Genomic DNA, 15,581 nt, shown 5'->3' with positions numbered 1-15,581 from the left:
TAAACATTGATGTGACCATATCACTATAGTATACTAATTTTAGTTCTTTTGAACTGAGGAGTGGGATAGCTGGGTCAATATGGTGTTTTCATTCCTAGTTCTTTGAGGAGTTTTCATATGACTTTCCTGTGTTGTTGCACTAATGTTTGCTCCCACCAATAATGTATGAGTGTAAATTTCCCCCCACATGCTCTCCAGAATTTATTATTATTTATATTCTTTTTTTTTTTTTTGCAAAATTTCTTGTATTCCTTAGACTTGGAAAGTGACAATTTTTCAGAGAAGCAGAATTTGTGAGATATATATATATATATATATATATATATATATATATATATATATATATATATATTATATATATAATCTAGTCCTATGAATTACATAGTAAAACACAAACAGAACATTCTCATATCTCTGTTTCATCTTGTGGCGCACATTTTAGTATTTGAGAAATCCTAGTTCACTTTTTTTTAAATTTATTTTTTACATACATGACAATAGTGGAATGCATTACACTCATTATTACGTATTTATAGCACATGTTTTTGTAACTCTGTATAGAAAGTATGTTCACACCAAATTATGCCATTATACATGTACTCTTTTTTTGCATAACAATTCTTAATACACATATATACCACAATTTTTCATATCTCTATTTGTATATAAGGTATGGTCAACACCAAATTCAAATCTTCATACATATATTTTGTATAATGATGACCATCAAATTCCCCTATCCTTGCTATTCCCCTTCCCCCTCCCTTTCACTTCCATCCCTCTTCTCTATCTAGAAATAATCTTCCTCCCATGCTCTCCTTCCCTACCCTACTTTGAGTCACCTCCCTTATATCAGAGAAAACATTTGGCATTTGCTTTTTTTGGGATTGTCTAACTTCACTTAGCATAATCTTCTCTAATGCTATCCATTTACCTGCAAATGCCATTATTTTGTTCATTTTTAGTGCTGAGTAATATTCCATTGTGTATAGATGCCACATTCTTTTTATGCATTCAAGGATCTAAACCAGAGTCTTGATCCTTGATCCATTTTGAGTTCATTTTTGTGCATTGTGAGAGATAGGGATTCAATTTCATTTTGTTGCATATGGATTTCCAGTTTTCCCAGCACCATTTGTTGAGATGCTATCTTTTCTCCATTGCATGCTTTTGGCACCTTTGTCTAATATAAGGTAGTTGTAATTTTGTGGGTTACTCTCTGTGTCCTCTATTCTGTACCATTGGTCTACCAGCCTGTTTTAGTGCCAGTACCATGCTGTTTTTGTAACTATTGCTCTGTAGTATAGTTTAAGTTCTTTGTATAGTAATACCACCTGTTTCACTCTTCCTCCTTAGAATTGCTTTAGCTATTCTGGGTCTCTTATTTTTCCAGATGAATTTCATAATTGCTTTTTCTATTTCTATGAGGAATGCCATTGGGATTTTGATTAGAATTGCATTAAATCTGTATAGTGCTTTTGGTATGGTCATTTTGATAATATTAATTCTGCCTATCCATGGGCAAGGTAGATCTTTCCATCTTCTAAGGTCTTCTTTGATTTCTCTCTTTAGTGCTCTGTAGTTTTCATTGTATAGATCTTTCACCTCTTTTATTAAGTTGAATCCCAAGTGGTTTTTTTGAGGATATTGTGAATGGGGTAGTTTTCCTCATTTCCTTTTCAGAGGATTTGTCACTGATATACAGAAATGCCTTTGATTTATAGGTGTTGATTTTATATCCTGCCATTTTGCTGAATTCATTTACTAGTTCTAGAAGTTTTCTGGTGGAGTTTTTGGGTCTTCTAGGTATAGTGTCATATTGTCAGCAAATAGTTCTAGTTTAAGTTCTTCTTTTCCTATAGTTATTTCTTTAATTTCTTTAGTCTAATTGCTCTGGTTAGTGTTTCAAGAACTATGTTGAATAGAAGTGGTGAGAGAGAGAGAGAGAGAGAGAGAGAGAGAGAGAGAGAGAGAGAGAGAGATGAGCTGGGGCTGTGGTTCAAGTGGTAGTGCACTCGCCTGGCATGCATGCGGCCCAGGTTTGATCCTCAGCACCACATACAAACAAAGATTTTGTGTCCGCCGTAAAAAAAAACACTAAAAAATAAATATTAAAATTCTCTCTCTCTCTAAAAAAAAAAAATAAGTGGTGAGAGAGGGCATCCCTATCTTGTTCCTGATTTTAGAGGGAATGCCTTCAGTTTTTCTCCATTGAGAATGATGTTGGCCTGAGGCTTAGTGTATATAGCTTTTACAATGTTGAAATAAGTTCCTGTTATCCCTAGTTTTTCTAGTGTTTTGCACAGAAAGGAGTGATGTATTTTCTCAAATTCTTTTTCTGCATCTATCGAGATGATCATATGGTTCTTATCTTTAAGTTTATTGATGTGATGAATTAAATTTATTGATTTCCATATGTTGAACCAACATTGCGTCCCTGGGATGAATCCCACTTGATCATGGTGCATGATCTTTTTGATTTGTTTTTGTATTCAATTTGCCAGAATTTTATTGAGGATTTTTGCATCTATGTTCATTAGAGATATTGGTCTGTAATTTTCTTTTTTTGAAGTGTCTTTGTCTGGTTTTGGAATCAGGGTGATATTGGCCTTGCAGAATGAATTTGGAAGTACTCCCTCTTATTTCTACTTCCTGAAATAGATTGAAGAGTATTGGTATTAGTTCTTCTTTACAGGTCTTGTAAAATTCAGCTGTATATCCATCTGGTCCTGGGCTTTTCTTGGTTGGAAATCTTTTGATAGTTTATTCTATTTCTTTACTTGATATTGGTCTAAGTTGTGACTATCTTCTTCCTGACTCAATCTGTGCAGGTCATATGACTTTAAGAATTTATCAATACCTTCACTATCTTCTATTTTATTAGAGTATAAGGTTTCAAAATAATTTCTAATTATCTTCTGTATTTCTGTAGTGTCTATTGTGGTATTGCCTTTTTCATCATGTATTCTAGTAATTTGTGTTCTCTCTCTCCTTCTCTTCATTAGCATGGCTAATGGTTTGTCAATCTTATTTATTTTTTTCAAAGAAACAACTTTTAGTTTTGTCAGTTTTCTCAATTGTTTCTTTTGTTTCGATTTCATTGATTTCAGCTCTGATTTTAATTATTTCTTGCCTTCTACTGCTTTTGCTGCTGATTTGTTTTTCTTTTTCTAGGGATTTGAGATGTAATATGTGAAGTCATTTATTTGTTGGTGTTTTCTTCTTTTAAGGAATAAATTCTAGGCAATGTATTTTCCTTTAGTACTGCTTTAATAGTGTCCCAGAGATTTCGATATGCTGTGTCTATGTTCTCATTTACCTCTAAGAATTTTTTAATTTCCTCCTTGATGTCTTCTGTAACTCATTGTTTATTCAGTAGCATATTGTTCAGTCTCCATGTAATGCAGGAATTTTTCTTCCTTATTTTATCATTTATTTCCAATTTCATTCCATTATGATCAGATAAAATGCATAGTAGTATCTTTACTCCTTTATATTTGCTAAGAGTTGCCCAGTAGCATAATATATGGTCTATTTTTGAGAAGGAATCCATGTGCTGCTGAGAAGAAAGTGTATCCACTTGATGTTGGTTGGTATATTCTGTATATGTCAATTAAGTCTAAGTTATTAATTGTGTTATTGAGTTCTATAATTTCTTTATTCAACTTTTGTTCGGAGAGGCATATTAAAATCACCCAAGATTATTGTGTTGTGGTCTATTTGACTCTTGAACTTGAGAAGAGTTTGTTTGATGAACATAGCTGCATCATTGTTTGGGGAATATGTATTAATGATTGTTATGTCTTGTTGGTGTATGATTCCCTTGAAAAGTATGTAATGACTTTCTTTATCCCTTTTGATCAACTTTGGCTTGAAGTTCACTTTATTTGATATGAGTATGGACACACCTGCTTGCTTCTGAAGGCCATGTGAGTGGTATGGTTTTTCCCAACCTTTCACCTTCAGTCTGTGTATGTCTTTTCCTATCAAATGAGTCTCCTGTAGGCAGCATACTGTTGGATCTTTTTTTTTAAAATCCAGTCTACTAGCCTATGTCTTTTGATTGGTGAGTTTAAGCCATTAACATTTAGGGTTACTATTAAGATATGGTTTGTATTTCTAGCCATATTTGTTTACTTTTGTTATTTAACTTGATTTGGTTTTCCTCTTTGATTAGTTTTTCTTTTAGGATACTACTTCCCACTGCTGCTTTTCATTGTTATTTTTCATTTCCTCTTCATGAAATGTTTTGCCAAGGATGTTTTGAAGTGCAGGTTTTCTAACTGCAAATTCTTTTAACTTTGTTTACCATGGAAGGTTTTTTATTTCATCTTCAAACCTGAAGCTTAATTTTGCTGGATACAAGATTCTTGGTTGGAACCCATTATCTTTCAGCATTTGAAATATGTTGTTCCAGTATCTTGCAGTCAGGATCTGTGTTGAAAAATCAGCCATTAACCTAATTGGTTTACCCCTGTATGTAATCTGATTTCTTTCTCTTGTGGCTTATAAAATTCTCTCCTTATTATGTATGTTGGGCATTTTCATTATAATGTGTCTTAGTGTGGATCTTTTGTGATTTTGCACATTTGGCGTCTCGTAGGCTTCTTGGATTTGGATTTTCGTTTCATTCTTCATGTCTGGAAAATTTTCTGATATTATTTCATTGAACAAGTTGCTCATTACTTTGGTTTGGACCTCTATACCTTCCTCTATCCCAATAACTCTTAATTTGGTCTCTTTATGTTATCCCTTGTATATTCTGCTCATGGTTCTTATCAATCTCACTGTGCTGTCTATGTTCTTTTTCGAGATGATATACTTTGTCTTCATTGTCTGATGTCCTATCTTCTAACTGGTCTACCCTACTGGTGATACTCTCATTTGAGTTTTTAATTTGGTTTATTATTTCTTTCATTTCCAGGATTTCTGTTTTTTTTTTTGTATAACCTCTATCTCCCTTTAGAGGTTATATTTAGAGGTAATCATTTGCTTCTTGGATTTGTTTATGTAATTTATTGTCAAAGTGATCTTTCATTGTCTGTATTTGCTGTCTAATGTCTTCCTTGAGACTCCAAAACATCATAATCATGTATATCCTGAAATCTTTATCTGTCATTCTTTCTGCTGTAGATGCTAATTCTTCCAATGATGTGTTGTCTTGCATTGTTTGTGGGACTTTCTTTCCTTGTCTTTTTCATGTTGCTTGTGTTTCTTTCCAGCTCTGTGAGACTGGAGTGTTATTGTCTTTAACCCTATAGATTTGTAGTACTCTTTTATAGTTCCAAGATCTCACCTTTGTGGGGAAGGACAATGTTAACTGTTCCCAATATCAACAATACATCATCTATGAGCAATTTTTTATTAAGACATTTATAGTTAGTCTCAATGTCTAGAAATGTTGGAGAGTCAATTATTATTTAAAATATACTCATTAGTTTCATAAATGGTGTACAGTTTCTGGTGGCATATAGAGAACTGGGGGTTAGGCATAGGACATTAAAGGGGAAACATGTGAGAGTATAGGGTTAATATATCTTAGTAACTTTGGATAACTCTAATGAAGGGGGTTAATAGACAGGAGGTATTTTAGGATAGACAAGTAAGTGGGAGGACAATAAGAAGCATAGAAACACACACACACACACATATTTAGTGAATTACATGCAGTAGAAATAGTAAAAATTAGGAGGTTGAAAGAGGAAGAGAGGGAGGAAGAAAAATAAAAAGAAAAGAAGAAAAAAGGAAAAGAAAAAAGAGAGCAAGAAATGAAAAGAAAAAGAAAGAAAATAAAAGAAAAAAACCCCAACAACACTCTTAGGATTCTGTTTTCTTCTCTTCCAGTAGGTGGCATTGTGCATTCTAGGTTGTGTTTCTGCCCTCAGGGTGGTGGAAGTAACCTCTGTGAGGAGGCTCTCCCTCTCCTGCTTGGAGCCTCTCATTCCCGGTCTCTCTGGGTTGCTCCCAGTCTGTATCCCTCTCTGCTTTCCTGCCAACCAGGTCCCAATTGTAGGATCTCTTTCCCACAGCCCTCAGTTCACTCCAGGTGTGCAGCTGCTCCTGATCAACTGAGCACTATCTCTGTGTTGGGTAGTCACCTGCATCATCACAGCTGGTGAGAAGGGGGAATTGGAAAGGACAACCTGGTCAGTCATATTCCCTATGATAGCCACGTCCATCAAAGCTGGTGAGAAAGGTTTTGAGTTATCACAGCTGGGGGGAGGGGGAGTTGGAGACCAGGCGCCTTCTCAGTCATACTCCATAGCCATGCCCACCAAAAGCTGGTGAGCACGGTTTTGAGTTATCTTAGCTGGGGAGAGGGGGTGCTGGGAACCACACACCTGTTCAGATGCCAATCCGCACTGTCAGTGCAAAGTTGATGAGATAGATTTTCCAAGATGGAGCCCGTCCGTTTCCCGTGCCCTGGTGTCTGGTGAGGTGGAGGGTGCTGGGCTGTCCCTATGCTGCCTCCAGATCTTGGTCCAGTGTCCTGTGCTAAATCAGATCGCAGTCTGGTGCACTGCGACCTTGGAGGGGCTATGACCTGGACTCCGCTCTGCCACCAGAGAGCCCTGTGGAAGTGCTCTGAGGGTGGGCTCCAGGACCCCATTCCCATTGGCAAAGAGTGACTCTGCTTTCCACAAGTTCTATGCTGCTCTTGCTTCTCCTGTGTACTCTGTGAAATTCTGCTATTTGAGATTCTGTCACACACTGTGAGAAGCTGCAAAATCGTCGGGGCTAGCCGGATGAAGTAACCATCCAACTGCTCTCTGGGATGCACACACAGAGCAGCCAAGAATGGGATCTCCTCTACTCCGCTGTCTTGGATCCCAGCCCTAGTTCTTATTTATATCTTGATAATTGCTATTCTGAATCTAGTAAGATGAAATTTCAGTGTAGTTTTGATTTGCATTTCCTTGATTACAAGGGAAGTTGAGAACATTTTTCATATTTTTTTGGTCATTTGTGTGTGTGTGTGTGTGTTTAAGAAATGTTGGTTTGTTTATTTTGTCCATTTGTTGGTTGTGGATTTGTCTCTGTGTCTTCTATTTTGTTCTACAGATCTTCATGTCTATTTTGATGCCAATATCATGCTGTTTTTGTTACTATAGCTTTGTAGTATTATTTGAAATCAGGAATTGTCATGCCTCCAGCATCACTCTTCTTGCTCAGGATTGCTTTGGCTATTCTGGGTCTTTTATTCTTCTACATTAATTTTAGGACTTTTAAAAATAGTTCTGTGAAGAATGTCATTGATATTTTGATGGAGATTGCATTAAATCTGTTTGTTATAACACTTTTGGTAATATGGCCATTTTGACAACATTAATTCTACCTATCCAAGAATGTGGGGAATCTTTGCATCTTCTAAAGTCTTCTTTGACTTGTCTCTTAAATTTCTATAATTTTCATTGTAGAGGTCCTTCACCTGCTTGATTACATTAGTTTCTAAGTATTTGATTTTATTTTTTGAGGTTATTGTGAGTGGGATAGTTTTCCTGATTTCTTTCTCAGGAGAACCACTGTTGGAGAATAGAAAAGTGATATTTATCTATCAATGCTATCACTTCTAGAAGTCTTTTGTTGGAATTGTTTTGAGGACTTCTACATCATCAAACAGAGATAATTTGACTTCTTTTTTTCCTATTTGTATCCCTTTAATTTCTTTCTTTTGCTTGATTGCTTTGGCTGGAGTTTCAATAACTATATTGAATAGGAATGATGAGACTGGACATCCATGTCTTTTTCCTGATTTTCAAGGAAATACTTTCAGTTTTTCTCCATTTTCCTATGATATTTGCTTTATAATACTGAAAAGAGTCTTTATAATGTTGAGATAAGTTTCTTCTATCACTTGTTTGTCCAGTTTTTTTAAAAATATGAATGACTATTGGATTTAATCAGACATTTCCTGCATCTATTGAGATAACCATGTGGTTCTTATCCTTGATTCTATTTATGTGGTGAATTTCATTTATTAAGTTATGTATGCTGAAAAAAACCTTGCATCCCTGGAACAAAACCCACTTGATCATGGTGTATTGCCTTCTTAATGAGTTTTTGAATGCAGTTTGCAAATATTAGAATTTTTGTATCTATGTTCATAAGAAATATGTATCTGTAGTTTTTTTCCTTTATGTGTTTTGGTCTGATTTTGATATCAGGATTATACTGTCTTCATAGACTCTGTTTGGGAGTGTTTCCTCCCTTTCAGTTTTATGGAATAATTTGAGGAAGACTGGTGTTAGTTCTTCTTTAAAGTTCTGGTAGAACTCAGCCAAGAATCCATCCGGACCTGGACTTTTTTTAATTGAAAGTCATATATATATAATTTTATTTTCAGTAGACCTTTATTTTATTTATTTACATGTGGTGCTGAGAATTGAATGCAGGGCCTCACACATGTTAGGCAAGTGCTCTGCCACTGAACCACAACCCTAGCCCTTTTTGAAAGGCTTTTAATTGCTGTTTCAATTTCATTGTTTGATATTGGTCTACTTAAGTTTTCAATATCTTCCTGGTTCAATTTGTGTGATCATTGTTACTATGCACTTTTTTGGAATATAAATTTTCAAAATAGTGTCTAATGATCCTCTTGATTTCAGAAGTGTCTGTAGTGATATTTTCTTTTTAATCTCTAATTTGGATCTTCTCTCTTTTTCTTTTGTTTATTTTGGCTAGGGGTTTATCAACCTGTTTATCTTTTCAAGGAATAAACTTTTTGTTAAGTTGATTATTGTATTGTCCTTTTAATTCTCAACTTCATGAATTTCAGCTCTGATATTAAAATTATTTTCTATCTTCTATTAATTTTGGGGTTAGTTTGTTTTTACTTTTCTAAGGCCTTGAGGTGTAATATTAGATTATTTATTTGAGATTTTTTTTCCTCTTTAAAAAATTGGGCACTATATTTGCTAAAGATGTTGAATTTTTTTATGTATTTGAGAAGTGTCTCTTCAGTTCCTTTGCTCATTTATTGATTGGGTTAGAGAAATGCAAAATGACACTGAGATTTCATTTCACTCTACTCAGGATGGCAGTTATCAAGAATACAAGTAACAATAAATGTTGGTGAGGATATGAGGAAAAATGTTCTCTTATACATTGCTGGTGGGATTGCAAACTGGTGCAACCACTCCAGAAAATAGTATGGCGATTCCTCAAAAAACTAGGAATGGAACTACCATGCAACCAGTTATTCCACTTCTTAGTACATATCCAAAGGATTTCAAATCAGCATAATACAGTGGTGCAGCCATATCAATATTTATAGCAGCACAACTCAAAATAGGTAAGCTATGGAACCAACTCAGGTGTCCTTCAGCTGATGAATGGATAAAGAAAATATGGTATATGTACATAATGGAGTATTACTCAGTCATAAAGAAGAATGACTTTATGACATTTGCCAGTTATGGGATGGATCTGGAGACTTACACACTAAGTGAAATGTCAGTTCCCAAAAGCCAAAGGTTGAATATTTTTGCTGATATATGGAAGCTAATCACAATAAGGGGAGAGAGAATAAAAATTAGTAGATTAGATAAAAGGAAATGAAGGGAAGGAGTGAGGGATAGGAAAAGGAAAGATAGTAGAATGAATCTGATATAATTTTCCTATTTATAAAAATGAATACACCACAGTGAATCCCACAATCATGTACATCTATGAGAAATGGGCCCTAATTAAAATATGTTATATTCCATGCTTGTTTAACTATATCAAAATGAATTCTACTGTCATGAATAACTAAAAAGACCAATTTTAAAAAAATAAAAGTATTTGTATGACCCACCCTTTGCAATAATGAAGGGGAGAGAAGTAATATAAGGTTAACTTAATATTGCTAATTACATGGTTTTAAAATACATTCATGATTTTAGGTAATGGTAACCATTGTATAAAGAATTGCTTATTATTATGTTTTAGACTTTTAAAAAATATCTACCATAATTTTAACATGAGAATTCCTTCAGTACTTACTTGCTTTCTTTATGCACAATGTGGTTGTACATAGATAATGCATCAATATTTCTTTTAGAGTATTTACTAAATAATTTAGTAATTAAAATAGAATTACAAGAAAAAAATAATATTATGCATTCATTAATATGAACTTTCCTCTTAAAACTGCCTTCATGATGTCCCAGATATTTTGATATGTTGTAATGTGTTCTCATTTGTTTAAAAAAATTTCTTGATTTCTTTAATGATCTATTCCTCATTTAAAAGAGCATTGTTCAATCTCTATGGCTTTATGTGGTTTTTATATTTTTTCTTGCTATTGATTTCTAGCTTCATCCCATTATGATCTGATGGGATGCATGGAATATATCAATTTTTGTGTAATTGCTAAGACTTATATTGTGACCTAATATGTGGTCTAATTAGGAAAACATTCCATGAGCTGCTGATAAGAAAGTGAATTCAGCTTTTTTGGTGTGTGTGTGTGTGTGTGTGTGTGTGTAAGTGAAATATTCTGTAGCTCTCTTTATAGGTCCATTGATTTATGGCATTGTTTGGTTAAAAAATGTCTTTTTTGATTTTATGTTTGGATGATCTCTCTTTTGGTGATAGAAGTGCCTTGAAATCACTCAGTTTTATTACATTAGGGTCTATCTGGGATTTAATGTCAAAAAGTAATTTTAATGTAATTATATGCATTGACAATTGGGGCTTAAGTATTTACTATTCTTATATCTTCTTGTTGGATTTTTTCCTTTATCAGTACATAGTGGCCTTCTTTGTCTCTTCTGATTAACTTTTGTTTGAAATCTGCTTTTTAGATATGAAAATAGTTACTCCTGCTTATTTTTAGATTCTGTTTGCAATATATATATATATATATATATATATATATATATACACACACACACACACATATATATATATACATATATATTTTACATATTTATAAATATATATGTATTTTAACCATCCTTTATCTTCCAGTTTATATATCTATGTATATGTATATATAGATACATATATCTATCTATCTGTACATATGAGATGAGTCTTTTGCAAACAGCTTTTAGTCATGTCTTCTTTTTTAATCCATTCTGCCAGCATATATATTTTAACTGTGGAGTCAAGACAATTTATATTTAGTGTTATTATGAATATATGAGTGTTATTTCCTACCATTTTGATTTGTTTGCTATATTTTGTCTTGAGTTTCATTTAGTTAGTTGCTCTTCTATTGAGTTACATCTATTTTTAGAGCTTTGGAGTTTGTTTTTGGGTTCCTCTATGCATGGTATATCTTTATTCTTTGTAGTGATGGCTTTAGTGGTAATGAATTCTTTTAGTCTATTTTTATCATAGAAATTTTTTACTTCTGAATGATTCTGAAAGACAGTTTTGCTGATTATAGCATTTTTTTTGGTACTGAGGATTGAACCTAGGGGTGCTCAACCACTGAATCACATCTCAGCACATTTTATATTTTACTAGAAACAGGGTCTAGCTAAATTGTTTAGGGCCTCACTAAATTGCTGACTGGCTCTGAAATCTTGATCCCCCTGCCTCAGCATCCCAAACTGCTGGGATTATAGGTATGTGCCATGCCCAGCTGGGTATAGGAATCCTGACTGGTAATTATTTTCTTTTAGAGCTTGGACTATTTTATTACTTGATTTTAGGGTTGAATTGAGAAATCAGAAGTGAGACTTAGTTGTTTGCTTCTAACTGGGGCCTGACTTTTTTTTGGTACTGGGGATTGAACTCAGGGGCACTCAACCACTGAGCCACATCTCCAGCCCTTTTTTATATTTTGAGACAGGGTCTCACTGAGTTGCTTAGCATCTTCCTTTTTGCTGAGGCTGGCTTTGAACTCATAATCCTCCTGCCGCAGCTTCCTGAGCTGCTGGGATTACAGGGGTGTGCCACCCTGCCAGGCAGGACATGACATTTTGCTCTTGAAATTTTAAATATTATTTCCTTATTTAAAAAAATTTTAGTTGTCAATGGCATTTATTTATTTATATGTGGTGCTGAGAACTGATCCCAGTGTCTCACACATGCTAGGCAAGTGCTCCACTACTGAGCCAAACCCCAGCCCTATTTTATGATAGACATGTTGATTATGATGTGTCTTAGAGAGGTTCTTTATTGATCTGGTCTATTTTGAGGTTCTATATGGATCCTCTATTTGGATGTCTCATTTCTAAGATGGGAAAAATTTCTTCTATTGTCTCACTTTAGTTTAGTTTGTATCTACATGTTCTATTCTATTCCAAGATCCCTATCTAGTTGTTCCTACCTAAGTTCTGGTTGTTTGTGGGCCTTTCTCTTACCTGTTCCATGTGTTTCAGTGTTATAGAGGCTTAAATGGGGCTTGTTAATGTATTGAGTGAGGTTTGATGTTACCTGGCTGAGTTGTGAGTGTTGTTCATCAAAAGGATTTTTACTGTGTGACCTTGAAATGTCCCAATCACTCCCCAGCTCCTCCTTGGAGAAAGGGAGCAAGGACTAGCAATGTTAACTACCAATGCACAGTCTTAAAATACAGTTTTATATATACTTTGATATCTATTAACATCAATTACCATCTGTAAAGAAATGCTGGGGTCAGGATTTCACATCAACATCAGCAATAAACAACTTTGAACTAGATGAACTAGTGAACCATGAATGAGTAAAAACCAGCAGGTGTTTGATATGTTGCACACTGTATTAACAATCACAACAATATGAATGGGTAGAAATTACATGAACTATATAATTCTAACAGATAGTGGAATTAAAATTTCTTAAGTGAAAAAATATGATAGAAAGGAAGGAAAAAGTTTGAAATATTTAAAAAGTGAACAGAAGAGAAGCAGGAGATAGGTAAGAGATAATGGCTATAAAGGTGGAGGAGTAAAATTAATTAAAAAGAAACCAATCAAAAAAGAAGAGGGAGAGGGAACAGGAAAAATTGGTTATTAGTGGGGAAAAAGAGTGAAGAAAGGATAAGAAGAGGGGGAAAACAAGTGGGTTTTGGGAATTAGTTTGTTCTTACCTTGAGATGTAACATTAGATTAAAACAAACCAATCCAAAGGCAAACCAAGGCTAAACAATAAATGGACGAAGAGAGCAATTAAAATGAATGAAGAATCATATAAATAATATATATCTATATAATATATAGATATATCTATATATAATATATACATCTGTATATATTTTATCAAATCTGTGCAGCAAGAACACACACATACACATACATTACACGCAAGAACACACACATACACATACACTTACATTACACACACAGAATGAAAAAAATAAAAAATAAAAAGGGAGGAAAATGAGAAAATAGAAAAAAACCTTCTTTTTCTATTTTTAAAATTTTTATTTTATTTGTTCTTCTTAGATACACATGATATATTTTACAGTAGAATATATCTTGTATATTACAAACACATGGAGTATTATTCTAATTAAGATACTATTCTTGTGGTTGTACACAATGCAGAGTTAAAAACTACACTGAGATTCCATCTCAGTCCAAATAGAATGGCAATTATAAAGAATACAAGTAACAATAAATGTTGACAAGGATGTGGGGAAGAAAGGTACTCTCATACATTGCTGGTGGGACTCAAATTGGCACAACCACTATGGAAAGCAGTGTGGAGATTCCTTACAAAACTTGGAATGAAACCACCAGTTGATTCAGTTATCCTACTCCTTGATCTATTCCAAATGGACTTAAAATTATCATGCTACAGTGATACAGCCATATCAATGTTTATAGTAACTCAATTCACAATAGCTAAGTTATGGAACCTACCTAGGTGCCCTTCAACAGATGAGTGGATAAAGAAAATGGTATATATACACTATAAAGAAAAATGAAATTATGGCATTGTTGGTAAATGAATGGAACTGGGGGACTATTATGCTGAGTGAAATACGCCAGTCCCACAAAAACCAAAGGCCAAATGTTCTCTCTGATTTATGAATGCTAACCCATAATAACGCAGGGTGGGGAGGGGTAGGATAGAAATCCACTGGATTAGACAAAGGGGAATGAAGGGAAGGAAGTGGAGAGGGGAATTGGAAAGACATTAGAATTAATTGGACATAATTTTCCTATGTTTGTATTTGAAAACACTCCAGGAAAAAAAACTTCTTAATGAGAAAAAAGGCCTTGTTTCCATTGATGTGGTCAAAACTGTTGGCAAGGCTTTACATATTTTATCTTCATGGTTGTGAATTACTCAGGATCAAACCTGGAGTAGAGACATGCCTCTCTGATGGGTTAGTTGTGTCTTCCCAGATGATGTGATGGGACACTAGCAACTAAGGGAGCTCTCTTTTCTTGTCCCTCCAACTTGTATCACCCTAGGCATGGTTCTCTCTGCACCAGTTTTAATCATTCTGGTCCAGACATAATCTGAACCCCACAATGGGTAACTTCTGGGTCAGGCTAGTAACTTCCTTTATGAATTCTCTATTCCAACCTCTGCTTGCTGCCCTGCAGCCATTCAAAAATTGTTCCTGCTACCAAAATGCTGATTCTGGCTGCACTCTTAGCCACTCAGCTGAGTGCTTAATTGATTTTCACTTAACAACTATCACCACCATGTCTGGGCCAGTTAATGTCAGTCTCCCTTGCTCTTCCACAGTTTCTCCCAAGCCAATTTCAATAACTGTACCTTCCTCTCTCTCTGCCTATGTTCCCTCTTACCTCTGCAGTGGGTTGGACCATCTCTAATATATTACTTCTATGTTCAAATTTTCCAACTTTCTGTGTCTCTAAAATTATTTTGCTTTTCAATATTGAATTTCAGTGAATTCCCTTAGTCAACCACCTTGCTGAAGAGCAGTCTTTTTGACTCATAAATCTTGATTGAGAAACTTCTAGAGAAAAGTGCATCCTTCTTCTGACATGCTATCTTTTTTATCCCTTTTTAAGATATATGTTATAGTTATAGGATACCTCGTATCCTCCAATAAGCTCATGTGATAGAGAATGAAAGGATATTCAGAGGTGACATAATTATCAGAGCTGTAACCTAACCAGTGGACCAATCCATTTGATAGATTAATAATGGACTACTGGATAGTATACAGTAATAGTAAGCTAGGCAGGTGAGGTGTGGCTGGAATAAGTAGGTCACTGGGGACATGCCCTTGGAGATTATATATCTTATCCTTGGCTCTTCTTTCTCTTTCTCTTTCTCTCTCCCTTGGGCTTCCATGCTATCATCAGCTAAATAGCTTTCCTCTGTCACCCCCTTCCACCATGATGTTCTGACTAGTCTTGGGCCTGGAGAGATGGATTTAGCTGATATTGGACCCAGATCTGAAACTGTCAGCCCAAACAAAAATTTCCTCCTCCATACTGTTCTTGTCAGGTATCTTGATCACATCAATGAAAAGCTGACTAATATAAAATACATTCAGCCAATTTATGTCTTGTTTGGGAAATGCTATAGACTGAATACTTCTGTCCCTATAGAATTTATGTATTGAAATCTAATCTCAAATACAATGACATTTGGAGGTGGGGTCTTTGAGAAGTGATTAGGCCATAAAGGAAGCACTTATTAATGGGATTAGTGCCCCTATGAAAAAGACTCTAGAG

This window comes from Callospermophilus lateralis, chromosome 5 (assembly GCF_048772815.1).
Source record: "Callospermophilus lateralis isolate mCalLat2 chromosome 5, mCalLat2.hap1, whole genome shotgun sequence".
In the NCBI taxonomy this organism is placed as follows: Eukaryota; Metazoa; Chordata; class Mammalia; order Rodentia; family Sciuridae; genus Callospermophilus; species Callospermophilus lateralis.
Note: the sequence above shows the minus strand (reverse complement) of the source record.